This window comes from Schistocerca serialis, chromosome 8 (genome assembly GCF_023864345.2).
Source record: "Schistocerca serialis cubense isolate TAMUIC-IGC-003099 chromosome 8, iqSchSeri2.2, whole genome shotgun sequence".
Classification (NCBI taxonomy): domain Eukaryota; kingdom Metazoa; phylum Arthropoda; class Insecta; order Orthoptera; family Acrididae; genus Schistocerca; species Schistocerca serialis.
In genome coordinates this window covers 275,275,388-275,294,488 of record NC_064645.1, presented here as the reverse complement: position 1 = coordinate 275,294,488, position 19,101 = coordinate 275,275,388, and the positions used below count along the sequence as shown (strand labels likewise).

The 19,101-nt window shown below is 40.7% G+C and overlaps 1 protein-coding gene and 1 long non-coding RNA gene across 2 annotated transcripts in view; one reads left to right on the top strand and one right to left on the bottom strand.

The window, feature by feature from the left end:
* The window catches only part of LOC126416076 (uncharacterized), a 143,788-nt gene that overhangs the window by 47,841 nt on the left and 76,846 nt on the right, over positions 1–19,101 (bottom strand). The gene's annotated exons all lie outside the window — the stretch shown is intronic.
* The window catches only part of LOC126416075 (protein unc-80 homolog), a 1,008,688-nt gene that overhangs the window by 932,741 nt on the left and 56,846 nt on the right, over positions 1–19,101 (top strand). The gene's annotated exons all lie outside the window — the stretch shown is intronic.

Here is a 19,101-nt window from a genome sequence, read left to right as displayed (position 1 = left end):
GTTACTACAAATATTGGAAATATACAAAGTAGATCCTAAATTGATACAGTTCCTAAACATAGTAATGGAAAATTGGAAAACCACACTTAATATCCAAACAAATTCAAATACTATCACATCACAGCCAATACAGATTAAGTGTGGAATATACCAAGGAGACTCATTAAGTCCTTTCTGGTTCTGCCTTGCTCTGAACCCACTATCTAACATGCTAAATAATACAAATTATGGATACAATATTACTGGAACATACCCACACAAATCACACATCTGCTGTACATGGATGATCTAAAACTACTGGCAGCAACAAATCAACAACTCAACCAATTACTAAAGATAACAGAAGTATTCAGCAATGATATAAATATGGCTTTTGGAACAGACAAATGTAAGAAAAATAGCATAGTCAAGGGAAAACACACTAAACAAGAAGATTACATATTGGATAACCACAGCGACTGCGTAGAAGCGATGGAAAAAACAGATGCCTATAAATATCTAGGATACAGACAAAAAATAGGAATAGATAATACAAATATTAAAGAAGAACTAAAAGAAAAATATAGACAAAGACTAACAAAAATACTGAAAACAGAATTGACAGCAAGAAACAAGACAAAAGCTATAAATACTTATGCTATACCAATACTGACCTACTCATTTGGAGTAGTGAAATGGAGTAACACAGACCTAAAAGCACTCAATACACTTACACAATCACAATGCCACAAATATAGAATACATCACATACATTCAGCAACTGAAAGATTCACATTAAGCAGAAAGGAAGGAGGAAGGGGATTTATCGACATAAAAAACCTACATTATGGACAGGTAGACAATTTAAGAAAATTCTTTATAGAACGAGCAGAAACTAGCAAAATACACAAAGCAATCACTCATATAAATACATCGGCTACACCACTGCAATTTCATAACCACTTCTACAACCCTTTAGATCACATAACATCAACAGATACGAAGAAAGTAAATTGGAAAAAGAAAACACTACATGGCAACACCCGTATCATCTAACACAACCACACATCGATCAAGACGCATCCAACACATGGCTAAGAAAAGGCAATATATCCAGTGAGACGGAAGGATTCATGATTGCAATACAGGATCAAACAATAAACACCAGATATTACAGCAAGCATATTATTAAAGATCCCAATACCACAACAGATAAATGCAGACTTTGCAAACAACAAATAGAAACGATAGATCACATCACAAGTGGATGTACAATACTAGCAAATACAGAATACCCCAGAAGACATGACAATGTAGCAAAAATAATACATCAACAGCTTGCCTTACAACATAAACTTATAAAACAACATGTTCCCACATACAACTATGCACCACAAAATGTACTGGAGAACGATGAATACAAATTATACTGGAACATAACCATTATAACAGATAAAACAACACCACTTAACAAACCTGACATCATACACACCAATAAAAAGAAGAAATTAACACAACTAATCGAAATATCCATACCCAATACAACAAATATACAAAAGAAAACAGGAGAAAAAATTGAAAAATACATCCAACTGGCTGAGGAAGTCAAGGACATGTGGCATCAGGATAAAGTTGACATTATACCAATTATACTATCAACTACAGGAGTCATACCACACAATATCCACCAGTACATCAATGCAATACAGCTACATCCAAACTTATATATACAACTACAGAAATCTGTAATTATTGACACTTGTTCAATTACCCGAAAGTTCCTAAATGCAATGTAACATATACCGTACAGTTAAAAGGAAGTCACGCTTGATCAAGGTCCGCATCACCTTCCATTTTTAACCAGACATAATGTCTGAGACAAGAAAGAAATAATAATAATAATAATGCATTGAGATATGTACTAAACAGCGTGTGGTTACCAGGCTCAATGTTGAAATGCATAATTAGTGGGACCATTGTGATAACACTTACAAAGAGTAACCGAATTTGGACTTTATTTGCAAATCACATTACTAGTTCTACTGGTAACAAGGCAGAAATAATAATTGGTACTAATCTATGGGACCATTGGAGGAGGTTACAAAGAAAACGGATTTCGCATCTAGTAGATGAAGTGTTGCAAATAAATTCCCACCCACAACCTGGAAAGAGCTTCTTTCAAAGCTGATCAATCTTCCATTTCTACGATTGTAGTATGTAAGTGCCAATGTTTTCTAGAGACCCACTGCAATTGCTGTTGATGATTAAGATGCCATATACCATACCATCTGGACTACGTTTACCAAATAAAAAACATATGCCTCAACCCAGAATCGAACTATCGACCTCCTGCATGCTAACCCAAAACTCTATCTACTACACCAACTGTACATCATGACTAATATATGTGCTGACAGTGTTGTCATATTGCCACTCATTAACATCCTTTTCTGCCGGATGTACTTGCCAGTCAAAATTTTGTGAGAGACATTTTTTTATCCCTGGCATTTGAGGAGTCATGCTGCGAAGCCTGAATGCATGAATTTTGCTTCACCCTGTATGTTGCAAGAATTTCTACTGATAAATTATGAACATACAGTTAAGTGAAAATGAAACACTATTTATATATGCATGCATTCTACTCACTTGCAGACACTTCAAAAGTGCATATTTGTTGCTAATACTATGTGCCACTGAATCAATCATGCAACAGTCTTTTGTTTGAGCTCACCATTAGCTCACCAAAGTCAGACGCAAACTTCTCTCTCTTTGCCAAGCCTGCTACTAAGCATTGTTGGCATCAGCAATTTTATTACATTCAAACATGCAAGGGTACTGTATCCTTATACATCTCCACCAAAATTAAAACTTTTTATATTCAAAATGAAATGAAGACATGTCATTAGGATTAAAAGAATATAAAAAATGAAATATTCAGGAAATGCAGCATGGAAAATTTGTTTGTTAGTCGTTGACTATTTATTAATGAGGCTTAATTAATTACTCCAGCAGTCAAGAAGTAATTACTACAATGAGTGACATACTGACGTCTACTCATATATCACATGTCATAAACAAGTGTGTGAGTGTCTAAGTGTAGGAAATTAAATGTACAAGTCAATGTTTATACAATAAATTGTGGAATGAATTTCATCAGTTCTTAAAAAATCACAGATATGTAACAGAATGTAAGAACTCATCAAACAGTTGAAATTGATATCTGGGTACAAGGTAATTGAGCTGTTTTACAACATGCTATGACCTCAGATTATATGTTCAAAACATGCGTTTTTGAGAGATCATCCATTGTGCTCACCCAGAAAAAAGCAAAAATTTATGAACATTTTGAATTAAACCAAAAATGTCACATTAGCTAAGTGGTTAAATATAAGCATAAATGCAGACATTTGCTTAATGGCATACTTTGTTAGCATTGCTGTTTTTGTTTAATGCTTTTCTTAGGAGCCACACTTCATATGCTCACCACCATTAAAGTGTTATTTTCGGCCTGATGAGAGAAACAGAGATGTGAAAAAATGAGTTTACTTCCACAATTGACATTACAAGCTTATTAGAAGTTGGCTCAGTGAATTTCTGTACACTGTGTAAAATGTAAATTTAAAACAAAGCTCAGATGCTACAGTTTTGCTTCATGCCCTGTATCACTGCTGCCAATCTTTATGATCTACAGTGTGTGGTCTTTTTGGTGCCAAGTATAGACATGTCGTGTTTGTAGTTGTTGCAGTTGTACCATGTCAGATTTGAACACAAAAGTCTTTAAAATGTGCTGCCAGAAAACCCTTGTTCTGTTACTGTGTGACATCTCTCATAGCACATCATCTGCATGAAAAGCATATTTTCTGCACTTCACAAAATGCTTTCACCCCTACCTGCACTCCCATTTCAGAAGGGCCACTCCCCTCTGCACACATCCAGCATGCAAGCTCATTTTACATGTCTTAGTGTGGTGTGGTGGCTGCATTGGCTGTTGGGGGACTTAGCAAGTCACTAGTCAACAGGAATTCACTAGCTGGAAATGGGTGAAGTTTCCTCATTTATGAGCAGCATAATCATTGAGACTCAGTGTTTGAATTTAAAAGGTTTATCATTGATAATGTTGCTGAATACAGTACACCAGAAATACATGCAAAAAGATGAGACTGAGTTATAAGTGGCACAAGAAGAGATAGTGGCTGGGATCCTTCATCACATATTTGCTCAGTCCAGAACACTTTGTGTCAACTGCCTTGTTTTCCCATTACTGTTGCAACCTAGCAGTAGTTGTATCTTAATTGTGTGGTGAAGTTATATGTTGCAAGTTGCAGTGGTGACACTGATTGTGAATTACATGAGCATTTCCCTTCTCACATCTCTCCTCTCCACAATGACCTAAAATATTCCCTTAACTCCACCACCAACCATGATGCAAACCATCTGTCTGTGCCACTTATAACCCATTCAGTCACATCAAAAGTCAAAAGGAAGCAAACAGGATGAATTCAAGCAAGATTTCAAGTAAGAACTTAGAATTGACGTAAACCTTACTAGGTAGAAATTAAAATCAGGGAATTTTTACCATTGATCTCAAGGTTTTTCACAGGGTCTATGAATTTATGGTATAGAATCATGACAAATATAAATTTGGAGAATGTAAAAATCAAACTTCCACTGTAATTACTGTATATGTTCTATTATGACCTGGTTCTGAGTGCAAGAATGTACATAAGTGTGGCTATAAAATGAGATAAGTTACATAAAAATAATAAAACGTCATACAAAACCAATATACTGTAATAGTAAAGAACTTGTTTTAAATAAGAGTATCATAAGATAGCAAATAAGCTGTACATTGGCAGCCTACTGTATTATAATGTTATGTAAATAGTGAATTGCTGCCTCTATGTTGCAGTGACTCATTAAAAGTGCAAAGTTGACAAAATGAACTTGAAATTACAAATACAAATATTTACAGGAATGAGATTAGGTACTATGTGAATCAACTGAGGCATACTCATGCCTACAGTTAGAGAGATGATTGAAAGTAGAATAATGTATCTAAAAACAAAGATGATGTGACTTACCAAATGAAAGTGCTGGCAGGTCGACAGACACACAAACAAACACAAACATACACACAGAATTCAAGCTTTCGCAACAAACTGTTGCCTCATCATGGAAGAGGGAAGGAGAGGGAAAGACGAAAGGATGTGGGTTTTAAGGGAGAGGGTAAGGAGTCATTCCAATCCCGGGAGCGGAAAGACTTACCTTAGGGGGAAAAAAGGACGGGTATACACTCGCACACACACACATATCCATCCACACATATACAGACACAAGCAGACATATTTAAAGACAAAGAGTTTGGGCAGAGATGTCAGTCGAGGCAGAAGTGCAGAGGCAAAGATGTTGAATGACAGGTGAGGTATGAGTGGCGGCAACTTGAAATTAGCGAAGATTGAGGCCTGGTGGATAACGGGAAGAGAGGATATATTGAAGAGCAAGTTCCCATCTCCGGAGTTCAGATAGGTTGGTGTTAGAGGGAAGTATCCAGATAACCCGGACGGTGTAACACTGTGCCAAGATGTGCTGGCCGTGCACCAAGGCATGTTTAGCCACAGGGTGATCCTCATTACCAACAAACACTGTCTGCCTGTGTCCATTCATGCGAATGGACAGTTTGTTGCTGGTCATTGCCACATAGAATGCATCACAGTGTAGGCAGGTCAGTTGGTAGATCACGTGGGTGCTTTCACACGTGGCTCTGCCTTTGATCGTGTACACCTTCCGGGTTACAGGACTGGAGTAGGTGGTGGTGGGAGGGTGCATGGGACAGGTTTTACACCGGGGGCAGTTACAAGGGTAGGAGCCAGAGGGTAGGGAAGGTGGTTTGGGGATTTCATAGGGATGAACTAAGAGGTTACGAAGGTTAGGTGGACGGCGGAAAGACACTCTTGGTGGAGTGGGGAGGATTTCATGAAGGATGGATCTCATTTCAGGGCAGGATTTGAGGAAGTCGTATCCCTGCTGGAGAGCCACATTCAGAATCTGATCCAGTCCCGGAAAGTATCCTGTCACAAGTGGGGCACTTTTGTGGTTCTTCTGTGGGAGGTTCTGGGTTTGAGAGGATGAGGAAGTGGCTCTGGTTATTTGCTTCTGTACCAGGTCGGGAGGGTAGTTGCGGGATGCGAAAGCTGTTGTCAGGTTGTTGGTGTAATGCTTCAGGGATTCTGGACTGGAGCAGATCATTTGCCGCGAAGACCTAGGCTGTAGGGAAGGGACTGTTTGATGTGGAATGGGTGGCAGCTGTCGTAATGGAAGTACTGTTGCTTGTTGGTGGGTTTGATGTGGACGGACGAGCGAAGCTGGCCATTGGACAGGTGGAGGTCAACATCAAGGAAAGTGGGCATGGAATTTGGAGTAGGACCAGGTGAATCTAATGGAACCAAAGGAGTTGAGGTTGGAGAGGAAATTCTGGAGTTCTTCTTCACTGTGAGTCCAGATCATGAAGATGTCATCAATAAATCTGTACCAAACTTTGGGTTGGCAAACAGTTCCGTCCTCCGTCACAGCGGGACCCACCTCCTCTTCCTCAAAATCACCCTCTCCAAACCTTCCAGGAATTTCTGACTTCCAGCCTTGCCTCTCAATCCTTCTTAAAAAACCTTAATCCTACTCCCAACATTACCACTGCTGAAGCCCAGGCTATCCGTGATCTGAAGGCTGACCGGTCCATCGTCATTCTTCCGGCGGACAAGGGTTCCACGACCGTGGTACTTGATCGTCGGGAGTATGTGGCTGAGGGACTGCGTCAGCTTTCAGACAACACCACATACAAAGTTTGCCAAGGTAATCCCATTCCTGATGTCCATGCGGAGCTTCAAGGAATCCTCAGAACCTTAGGCCCCCTACAAAACCTTTCACCTGACTCCATTAACCTCCTGACCCTACCAACACCCCACACCCCTACCTTCTACCTTCTTCCTAAAATTCACATACCCAATCATCCCGGCCGCCCCATTGTAGCTGGTTACCAAGCCCCCACAGAACGTATTTCTGCCTACGTAGATCAACACCTTCAACCCATTACATGCAATCTCCCATCCTTCATCAAAGACACCAACCACTTTCTCGAACGCCTGGAATCCTTACCCAATCCGTTACCCCCAGAAACCATCCTTGTAACCATTGATGCCACTTCCTTATACACAAATATCCCGCTAGTCCAGGGCCTCGCTACGATGGAGCACTTCCTTTCACGCCGATCACCTGCCACCCTACCTAAAACCTCTTTCCTCATTACCTTAGCCAGCTTCATCCTGACCCACAACTTCTTCACTTTTGAAGACCAGACATACCAACAATTAAAGGGAACAGCCATGGGTACCAGGATGGCCCCTTCGTACGCCAACCTATTCATGGGTCGCTTAGAGGAAGCCTTCTTGGTTACCCAGGCCTGCCAACCCAAAGTTTGGTACAGATTTATTGTTGACATCTTCATGATCTGGACTCACAGTGAAGAAGAACTCCAGAATTTCCTCTCCAACCTCAACTCCTTTGGTTCCATCAGATTCACCTGGTCCTACTCCAAATCCCATGCCACTTTCCTTGATGTTGACCTCCACCTGTCCAATGGCCAGCTTTGCACATCCGTCCACATCAAACCCACCAACAAGCAACAGTACTTCCATTACGACAGCTGCCACCCATTCCACATCAAACGGTCCCTTCCCTACAGCCAAGGTTTTCGCGGCAAACGAATCTGCTCCAGTCCGGAATCCCTGAAGCATTACACCAACAACCTGACAACAGCTTTCGCATCCCGCAACTACCCTCCCGACCTGGTACAGAAGCAAATAACCAGAGCCACTTCCTCATCCTCTCAAGCCCAGAACCTCCCACAGAAGAACCACAAAAGTGCCCCACTTGTGACAGGATACTTTCCGGGACTGGATCAGATTTTGAATGTGGCTCTCCAGCAGGGATACGACTTCCTCAAATCCTGCCCTGAAATGAGATCCATCCTTCATGAAATCCTCCCCGCTCCACCAAGAGTGTCTTTCTGCCGTCCACCTAACCTTCGTAACCTCTTAGTTCATCCCTATGAAATCCCCAAACCACCTTCCCTACCCTCTGGCTCCTACCCTTGTAACTGCCCCCGGTGTAAAACCTGTCCCATGCACCCTCCCACCACCACCTACTCCAGTCCTGTAACCCGGAAGGTGTACACGATCAAAGGCAGAGCCACGTGTGAAAGCACCCACGTGATCTACCAACTGACCTGCCTACACTGTGACGCATTCTATGTGGCAATGACCAGCAACAAACTGTCCATTCGCATGAATGGACACAGGCAGACAGTGTTTGTTGGTAATGAGGATCACCCTGTGGCTAAACATGCCTTGGTGCATGGCCAGCACATTTTGGCACAGTGTTACACCGTCCGGGTTATCTGGATACTTCCCACTAACACCAACCTATCCGAACTCCGGAGATGGGAACTTGCTCTTCAATATATCCTCTCTCTATCGTTATCCACCAGGCCTCAATCTCCGCTAATTTCAAGTTGCCGCCACTCATACCTCACCTGTCATTCAACATCTTTGCCTCTGCACTTCTGCCTCGACTGACATCTCTGCCCAAACTCTTTGTCTTTAAATATGTCTGCTTGTGTCTGTATATGTGTGGATGGATATGTGTGTGTGTGCGAGTGTATACCTGTCCTTTTTTCCCCCTAAGGTAAGTCTTTCTGCTCCCGGGATTGGAATGACTCCTTACCCTCTCCCTTAAAACCCACATCCTTTCGTCTTTCCCTCTCCTTCGCTCTTTCCTAATGAGGCAATAGTTTGTTGCGAAAGCTTGAATTCTGTGTGTATGTTTGTGTTTGTTTGTGTGTCTGTCGACCTGCCAGCACTTTCATTTGGTAAGTCACATCATCTTTGTTTTTAGATATATTTTTCCTACGTGGAATGTTTCCCTCTATTATAACCAAAGTAGAATAATGTTTAGACGTAGTAATACAGTGAGTGTTTACTGAACAAGTCTTATTGTCATAAAAAAAGTTTTGTATTACATGATATAGCAAACAATTTTTTTTTAATTGTATGGGTAAAGGCAACAGATGCAATGTGTTTATAGAAAGTTCAACTATGTCTGAGGACATATCATATATAATTTTTCTTGGAAACAAAATTTATTTAAGTATGTGTTTTAAATTCTCTGTATGAGTAATAATTTTTGATTATTCTGATACCTCAGATATAAGCTTCGTCTTTCATATGACTGATGCAGTTATCTGTCTTAGTCTGTACTATATAATGTTTTAAAAATGCATGCTTGAACTGACTGACAAAGGCTGCAGCATGGATACCTTATTTGGAATCATATTATTGATAATTTCATGCACACATCCCATTGTCTACAATCACTTGAGGCACATTAACATTGTTATGATCCATTACACTTATCGGTGCATTATCTCTTCCCGTATATACCCTCTACGTTCTTCACTCACCGCCTTTTCATATTCTGAAACCATCAAACAAATTTTATCTACTTTGGTACCCAACTGCTGCCTCTGAACTCTGCCAATTAATTAAATGCTTGTCTCTCTGCTACAGTAGCAAGCACCCTTCAATTGCGTTGTTTGGCCATCATAGTTATGAATTTTATCTTTTTTGTTTGTTCGCATTGTTCATCAATCTGGATCTTAAAATCTCGAATTTCAGTTTTGAGTCCATGTTTGATCAGAAATTCATCTCAAAATTCATCATGTTCTTGATCAAATGTACTATTAAGCTCCATTCGCAGACTACCATCTGCACCCAATAATTTATTGTAACTGACCCATATGTCTCTTTTAATTTCCTGAAGAGAGTTTTTGATTTCTTGACTCATTTCCTGATGAATTTCTTTGATTTTTTGATGAGAATTTTTAATTTCTTGCAGTATCTGCAACATTAAATCACTTCTGACTGACTTCTAGTGTCAAACTGTGCATTGGTGAATTTAAATTGCAGATACCATTATCTTCTGTTTCAAAATGAATGGAATTATGAATACAAAATTCTATTCTGTATTAACTGTTCTTCTACAGTAACAATACCACTGCCATTTTGCTCTGTATCAGCCACTGTAATAATCTTCAGTATAGTCACCATGAATTGCAACTGAAGTCTATACATGATTTAAAAGTTCTCTTCGCAAATTAAAGTTGTTAACACAGTTTGTAGTTCTTTTCCTATCCTCTCCTAAACAATGTTGCATCCAATTCCACACAAGGCGCTACTGTTGCAAGTGGCTGTGGCACTCATCATATTGGTGTATTGGCTTCTCAGACTGCACCAAATACATTGATTTCAGAACCCTGAAGCAGTTGTTGCTGTGTGTAACATATTCTCTTTGATGACCCTAGTTATTTTTTTCCGTGATGATTTGGCATACTTCATTGGTCACAAAAAGCTACATTTATGCTGTGTGGATTTCTACTAATAACACACATTCATTGCTAATATTGTATGCCACTAAATTAAATGTGGAACAGCCTTTCATTGGAGCCCACCCAGGGGTCACCAAAGTCAGACACGAACTATCCATTGTTTGCTGAGCCTGCTACTAAGTATAGTTGATGTCAGCAATTATATTACATGCAAACAAGCAAGGGTACTGTTATCTTACAATGTGTTCTATAATTTTTATCTGTATGTTCTGCAACTGTGACTTAGGAATTCGGGATGAGGGGTACACTTAGCAAGCAAATCAATGCCCCCAACTATGTCACTCCTTAACACAACAACTAGCAAATCAATAATTTGCACTGATGGCTGATGCAAATTTTATTAAGACCCTGCCAGCACAGGTGTGGTGTGTCCAGCACAGGTGTGGTGTGTCCAGGTGGTGTTGGATATGTGCTGTTTGTCTCCAAGTCTGTGTGCTGTGCTGTGCACCTTCCATGGTGAAAACTGGCTTCATCAATATCAGATTGATTGTCTTCACATGGCAAACAACATGTGCAGCACACGAAATTTTTCTATGGCAAGATTCCATGCAAAATTTAGCTGGAAACCACTGTCTTGGTTAATAAGGGACTCAGACAGTCTTATTTTTATTGATTCATTGATGATGGAGCTCCAAAAGTTTAATGTATAGGCCACAATTTTTGTTTGGTCAATTTCATCACATGACCAGTGAAAATCCAATTTTTGGCAAAAGCAGACTTATTCGCTTTGAGGAGGCGAGTATCCCACTGATCTTCTATGATCCGTTTCTGCACTGTGCACGTCATTTGTCCTCCATAAAATTTGCCACAATTGCGCAGAATTCTGTAAATTCTGGCCTTGCACAACTCTAAGTTGTGTTTAACAAATCCCAACAGTGCCGAGGTTTTAGAAGGAGGGCAAAAAATGCTTTAACTTCATGTCTTCTTAATATTCTGCCAGTTCTGGCTGAAATATTTCCAATATAGAGTAAATAAGCAGTTGTTTTGAAGGCCTCATCCTCTTGTTTGTCTTGTCATTTGTACATGTGTAGCGCAATCTGCACTTGCTGGGACAAATATCGATTGGTCTGGAACACAGTTAGCAAGTGGTCCAGTTATGTTTGCAGATTATTGGCATCTAAGATGGTGTGAGCTTGTTGGATTAACGTTCTTAGAATGCTGGATGGTGGCAAATAGTAGCTTGCAGATACAGGTCTGTATGAGTGGGCTTCTTAAACACCAAGTCATCATAGGTGTGACAGATGCTCAGCACCTGATCATGAGATGACCAAAACATTGTCTATATATACATAGCAATAATCCAAGTCATGTGTAACCTCATCCATAAATCTTTAGAATGTCTGAGCAGCAATACATATCCCAAAATGAATGCAGATGAACTCAAACAGCCCAAAAGGTGTGCATACAGATGTCTTGGGAATGTCATCTGGTGCTAAGGGTATCTGGTAAAAGTTCTAATGAAGTCCATTGTAGAGATATGCTCTTACCTTTTATACTGGATGGGAAATCCTCAGTGTGTGATATAGGAGACTAGTCTGGAATCATTCTTGTGTTTAGCTGTCAATAGGCTCCACAAGGATATCATCAGTTAGTCTTTTTTGGTACTATATGGAGGGGGGATACCCAACTACTACTTGATGGAACCTCTGTGCGAGCATAGATGCAAATTTCTGTTTTACCAGTTTTAGTTTCTGTGGTGTTAAATGACATAGTCGAGCATGAAGAAGTAGCTCAGGCATGGTCAGAAGGTAGTGCACTGTGGAGCGCTGCACGGGAGCTAGCACGAAAGCTTGACATGTGATCTCGGGGAACTGTTTCAAATGTTCGATAAATGGAGAATCTTCAGTTTTCAGTCTGTCACCAGCATCTTCCACATGACGAACTAGCCCTCTGCTGGATAAGTTTGTGCTAGTGTCCAGCAGGTGTTGGTGCCGGAGGTTGGGTACAAGTCCAAAAAATGATAGAAAATCTGCTCCCAGAATAAGATGTGTGATGTTTGCCACAACAGACTGCCACTCAAGCCTGTGTCATAGGCCTAGGTTTAACACTAACATGGTACAACCATTTGTAGCTATTGTGGAGCCACTGGCCGCAAAGAGGTGGTAACCATCATGCTTACAAGATGGCAGAAGGACGAACGGGTAGACTGATACATCTGCTTCCATGTCTACTAATCACTGTAATTTTGTACTTCAACTGTGATAAACAGTCGATGGCTGCCATTTGGAGCATCAGTGGCCACTATTACTGAGCTCCTGTTGTGTTTCACTACTCATAAGGTGGGATACACTTCCATGCTTCAGACCCAAGTCAGTGGTGGTATCAACATACACTCCTGGAAATTGAAATAAGAACACCGTGAATTCATTGTCCCAGGAAGGGGAAACTTTATTGACACATTCCTGGGGTCAGATACATCACATGATCACACTGACAGAACCACAGGCACATAGACACAGGCAACAGAGCATGCACAATGTTGGCACTAGTACAGTGTATATCCACCTTTCGCAGCAATGCAGGCTGCTATTCTCCCATGGAGACGATCGTAGAGATGCTGTATGTAGTCCTGTGGAACGGCTTGCCATGCCATTTACACCTGGCGCCTCAGTTGGACCAGCGTTCGTGCTGGACGTGCAGACCGCGTGAGACGACGCTTCATCCAGTCCCAAACATGCCCAATGGGGGACAGATCCGAGATCTTGCTGGCCAGGGTAGTTGACTTACACCTTCTAGAGCACGTTGGGTGGCACGGGATACATGTGGACGTGCATTGTCCTGTTGGAACAGCAAGTTCCCTTGCCGGTCTAGGAATGGTCGAACGATGGGTTCGATGACGGTTTGGATGTACCGTGCACTATTCAGTGTCCCCTCGACGATCACCAGTGGTGTACGGCCAGTGTAGGAGATCGCTCCCCACACCATGATGCCGGGTGTTGGCCCTGTGTGCCTCGGTCGTATGCAGTCCTGATTGTGGCGCTCACCTGCACGGCGCCAAACACGCATACGACCATCATTGGCACCAAGGCAGAAGCGACTCTCATCGCTGAAGACGACACGTCTCCATTCGTCCCTCCATTCACGCCTGTCGCGACACCACTGGAGGCGGGCTGCACGATGTTGGGGCGTGAGCGGAAGACGGCCTAACGGTGTGCGGGACCGTAGCCCAGCTTCATGGAGACGGTTGCGAATGGTCCTCGCCGATACCCCAGGAGCAACAGTGTCCCTAATTTGCTGGGAAGTGGCGGTGCGGTCCCCTACGGCACTGCGTAGGATCCTACGGTCTTGGCGTGCATCCGTGCATTGCTGCGGTCCGGTCCCAGGTCGACGGGCACGTGCACCTTCCGCCGACCACTGGCGACAACATCGATGTACTGTGGAGACCTCACGCCCCACGTGTTGAGCAATTCGGCGGTACGTCCACCCGGCCTCCCGCATGCCCACTATACACCCTCGCTCAAAGTCCGTCAACTGCACATACGGTTCACGTCCACGCTGTCGCGGCATGCTACCAGTGTTAAAGACTGCGATGGAGCTCCGTATGCCACGGCAAACTGGCTGACACTGACGGCGGCGGTGCACAAATGCTGCGCAGCTAGCGCCATTCAACGGCCAACACCGCGGTTCCTGGTGTGTCCGCTGTGCCGTGCGTGTGATCATTGCTTGTACAGCCCTCTCGCAGTGTCCGGAGCAAGTATGGTGGGTCTGACACACCGGTGTCAATGTGTTCTTTTTTCCATTTCCAGGAGTGTATTTTCATAGCCAAAGATGGATGGTTGTGTTTCCTGGATGAGCAATAGTCACAAGATTGGTGACTGTTGTTCTGAGTTCGAATGTGGCAACTTGGGTGGTAAGTTCAGCGATCTGAGCTTGTAGCATAGCAAAGTTGCCGTCTTGTCTGTGATTGTGTCCTAACCACTGCAACACACACGATGAATACAGCTCACATATTCTATTGGCGATTTGCACTAGTGCATCTAGATCACTGGCACACACAGTTAAAATCTTTTGCACATCAGGCAGCAGGAGTGATAGCCAAATGCTTCACAGAAATTCATCGCTTACTGCATTGCTTGCCAACATTCATAATCGGCGCTGCACCAGCAATGGTGTGCAGTCACCCAACCTTCAGTATGAAGTAGTTTTTCCAGTCTCTTCACCTCAAACTGCAAAAGTCGTGTTATTAGGGCTTTTTTAATTGCTGGGTATCAGTCCATGTTAGATGGCGATGACAGAACATCTTTCACTTCCAGTGCCATTTCTTCACTGAGTACTGCCATAAGATAACTATATTTTGTATGGTAAGTATGGTAAGCAGTGACTTGCACTAGGGCAAGTTGGCATTTCAACTGTGCAGACCACTGCCTACAATTTTACTGCCTCAAAGGTGGTAGTTTTACTGCAATATGGTTTATCATTGCACCAGCAAGTGCATGTGCAACTGACACAGAAACTTGATCTACCATTGTAGTAATATGCAGAATCAGTAGGCTACAGTGTGGAGCATGGAAGATGCTTGATGCAGTTACACAGATGTACTTTGTGCAACACGGCATAGCACAGAGTGCAAACATGTGTTGAATTTAATGCTTTTGCCCATCATATCTCATATCAAGGTTGCCAGCTGTTGCATGTTACTGAAATTCACTTTATCAGCTTTAAAAATAACATGTAACACAAAGTTGCATTCAAGTGACAAAGTTAAAAAAAAAACAACAGAATAATGTACCAGGAAAAACAAAGCATAAACATCGATCATAGGCTGAGCCAAAGATGATCTTGCATGGAATATTCACTTGCGCATACCACTACTTCGTACACACAAATTGTACATTAGCTTGCATACACTTCAGTCTCATTCATCACTCAAGGTTCTCTTTCATGATGAGGTTACAGAACACAATAAGTGAATGACTGAATGAAAATGAAATTCATAATCAGAAATCATTCATAATTTAAGGAAGATGATATGGAGAAGATGATAAAATGAAAAATTGAAAAAAAATTTAAAATCCTGTAGCTAAAAAATAAAAACTACAGGAATGATATTTTTTCTTGCAGACAGAGAGACGACTAAGTGTAAAATTGTTAATCACTATCTGACCTGTGGACACCAACAAAATGATCTGGAAAAGTAATTATAGTAAGCTCCTTTAAGTATATATAGTGATTTTTTTAGTATTCTAATTCAGATAGAGAAATGGAAAGCAACAAAGACTAAGATGATGTGCTGAATCCATTAAGAACATGCATAAAATGATGTCCACTAAGTGAGTTATATGATGAAAATTATGGATAAGGTGGAGTGATTAATAATTAAGAAAATAAATGAGAAGTGTTTAATAAAGTGTATTAAAATCTTAAGAAAACATAAAAAAGGTAAGACACTGAAACAAATAAATACACTGCAAACCAGAAATTCTTAAGGTGTCATTAACATAAACTTAAATACAGAATAAGTATTGGCAGGTATGAGTTCTGGTAAAGGAGAAGTCAAGAGTAAGCCAGTGTACAGACAGTAAAGTGAAAGTACATAAGAAGGACATATTACATGACATACATTGGGAAGCACAAGCGTTATGAACATAATTAAGTAAGTAACTTGATTGGCAAAATACTGAGACTATCCAGTGCTGAATGTCTTAAGCTGTCTTGATGCAGCATATCACATTTTACTTGCAGACATCAAGGAGATCTGCCTTTTAATTTTTATGTAGCAAATCGTGATGCCAATGTGCCAGTGTAGAATATTGTGCTTTGTGTGGTATTTTCCCATAATGCATCATCTCCTTACCCCATCTTAAATGCTTTTCTAGTCAGTGCTGTTTCTTCATTCCTTTCTGTGCAATGCTCCTTTCCACCATTTAATTCATTTGTGTTTACATTTATTTTCTTACAGTGCTTTCAGTTTTATGTTACTATTTACCATTTGCAAATGTACAGAATTCTCAGTACGGTTGCATGACAGATACAATAGTCAGCAGTGCCTGCTGCATCTTGTAACTCCCATCTACTTCATCTGATGGGCTTGTAACAAACAGTGGATAGGTACTACGATTATCTATCTGATCTAATGGCAGTTGACTGCTTGGTGTTGGATTTTCTTTTATTATTTTTGCAATCTCATTTTCCTTCATCTCCTCCTTGACTATTCCATGGAAGTTTCATGCTCCTGAATTACCTTTTGGACAGTGTACTACTTTGGTCCAGCACACCTGCTTCAGTCCTATCCTTTGATTCTTTTACATCGTTGTCTATACTTTCCTGTGCTTTTTGGACTAACTGAGTGTTTAAGTTTAATTGCAATGACAATTCTTGTACCTCTTCTGGTAAACCTTTACATACTGACTGCAACTCGTTTACAGCTCCTGTGAGGGTGACCAAATTCTTACATAATTTGCGATTGTGTCTGTTGCATTTTAGTTTGTACATCCTCACACCTTTTAACTTACCTGCCAATTGTTCATGTTCCTTGTCTTCCAATGGCACTCTTTGATTCATGTTATTCATATCCTGGAATAAGTCAGTAAGCAACTCTGCTTTAATATCTTTTCTGATGCTTATGAGTTTACAATGTAAATTCATTGGACAGGTCAGTACGTAAATTCTGACGAGGGTCACTGAACTGCTGTGTCAAATGAAATTTAAGACCATCAAATGTTTGCTTTTGTTCATTTTTAAGGGAGTTAAAATTTTGTGTTTGTACAGCAAATTTATCAAACATTTGATTTTGTTCCTTAAGATCATTTTTTAAACCATTGATGTGCTTGTGTATTAACTGCATCATATTCGATGTACCAAGTGTGCCCACCATGTTTTGTTTAGTTATTGGGAGTCTATGTCACAGGAAAAGAATAATTTAACGAATCTGCGCTCTCGCACCTTTCACTCTCACCACAGGAGAAAATGCTTCCCAGTGAAAACTGAGCTGTTTTGTGTACTTTAATTATGGTAGCATCACAGATCACAACATTGCTTGTTGTCTGTGTCCATAGCATGTAAAAGGTATGGTTGGCCGTCATCACAACGACTGACATTTTCAATTCTGTCATCATTGGAATCTTGTGTCTGCATATTTGCTAATCAACTACCAACAATGGACCTACCTGATTTTCTCATTTTTGCTTCTTTCAATAAAACAGTTAAACAACTGAAAATTGTGAGATAAAACATCCTTTTCAAAATTGTGATGATACCGCATGTAGGGAAGCAGCATACTCACGCCTTATAAAATTCACATCAGTCTTTCCATTGTGTGCCAGCCTAGTCTGCTGTAACTAGCTCTGACGTCATAAATATTGCGCAATACTTTAAAATTAAGTAAATAACCTGAAACGTTTCTAGCATGTCAGGAGTAATACAAAATCAGTATGTGTTGGATATCAGTTCAATAACTTTAACCATTTTCGAAATTTGGACGTTTTTCTGTAAAAATGATTGGCGCAACAGAAAAGAGCTAGAAACTTAAAAATTTATGTTTAGATTCCTTTTGCATAACAATTTAGTAGAAACAGTATTCTGGATCTCACAAATTAAAATTTTAGTTGAAATTCATGATTTTCTGGTTTTGCCTTAGAAATTAAGGAAGCAAGATAGATTAAGTAGGCGAATAAATGAAGCTAGGATGTTTAAATTTAAGTAGAAGGGAGATCCACTATAATCATAAAAATGTGACAAGTTTCAACAGAATAACTATAAAAATATAGCTATAGCGTATCTCCAAAGAGCAAGTTCAGAGCTCGTCTACTGCGTGTAGTGTAATTAAATTAATTCTCTCGCCCAAAATATTTGACTTAGCCACGTCAGACTTTTATTATGATTACTTACTTGTGTGCTGATTGCACAATTAAATTGAAAGCTTCATCGGCCATCAACAAAGGAAGCAATGATTTATTCAATAACTTAAAGTGGTGCATTACTAGCCCAGCGGCTAGTCGGGAGAGCAGGTTTGATCAGCGTTCCCTTAGCCGTCCACACCGCGGCTTTATATGTAAGAATGCTACGCAGGAAGCAGAAAGGCCCCAGTTCTCTCCAGATGCTGATTAGCGCACCACCTGTGCCGGGAGTCGCGTCGCGTCGGTATTGTTGATATAAACAGTCTCGGATGCAGTAATAAGTTACTCGGGATATGCATAACCATGAAATCATTTTCGAGTGAAGTGTTAATTTTGGGATGACGTTAATGATCTATCTTTAGTTTGCGTATGTCGTATTTTCATGTGCCGCCGCAGGACAGACATTCTACCATTATTAGCGTGGCGTTTGATGAACATTATCATCAAATTATGGCGAGCATTCACTTAAACATTTAATTTGAACAGTTATAGTGGCATCAGCGCATTAGACTCTGAACTGCTCTGGTAGTTGGATTGTGTGGATTCTTTTTGGTATGTGACTTTCAGAATATGGTGAACATTTTAGAGAGAATGGTTTTTTTGATTATGAATCCCAGACAATCTCCTAATTCCTCAGAGCTATAAGCTGTAGCTATAAATGTATTTCTCAGATGAAGTGGGCACTAGGAATTCTAATTACAGGCTTCACGTTTTGCTAATCACTTTCTGGTTTCCAATATTGTAGTTAGAGAGCCCGTGTTGAGAACGGCAAACAGCATAAATACAAAACAT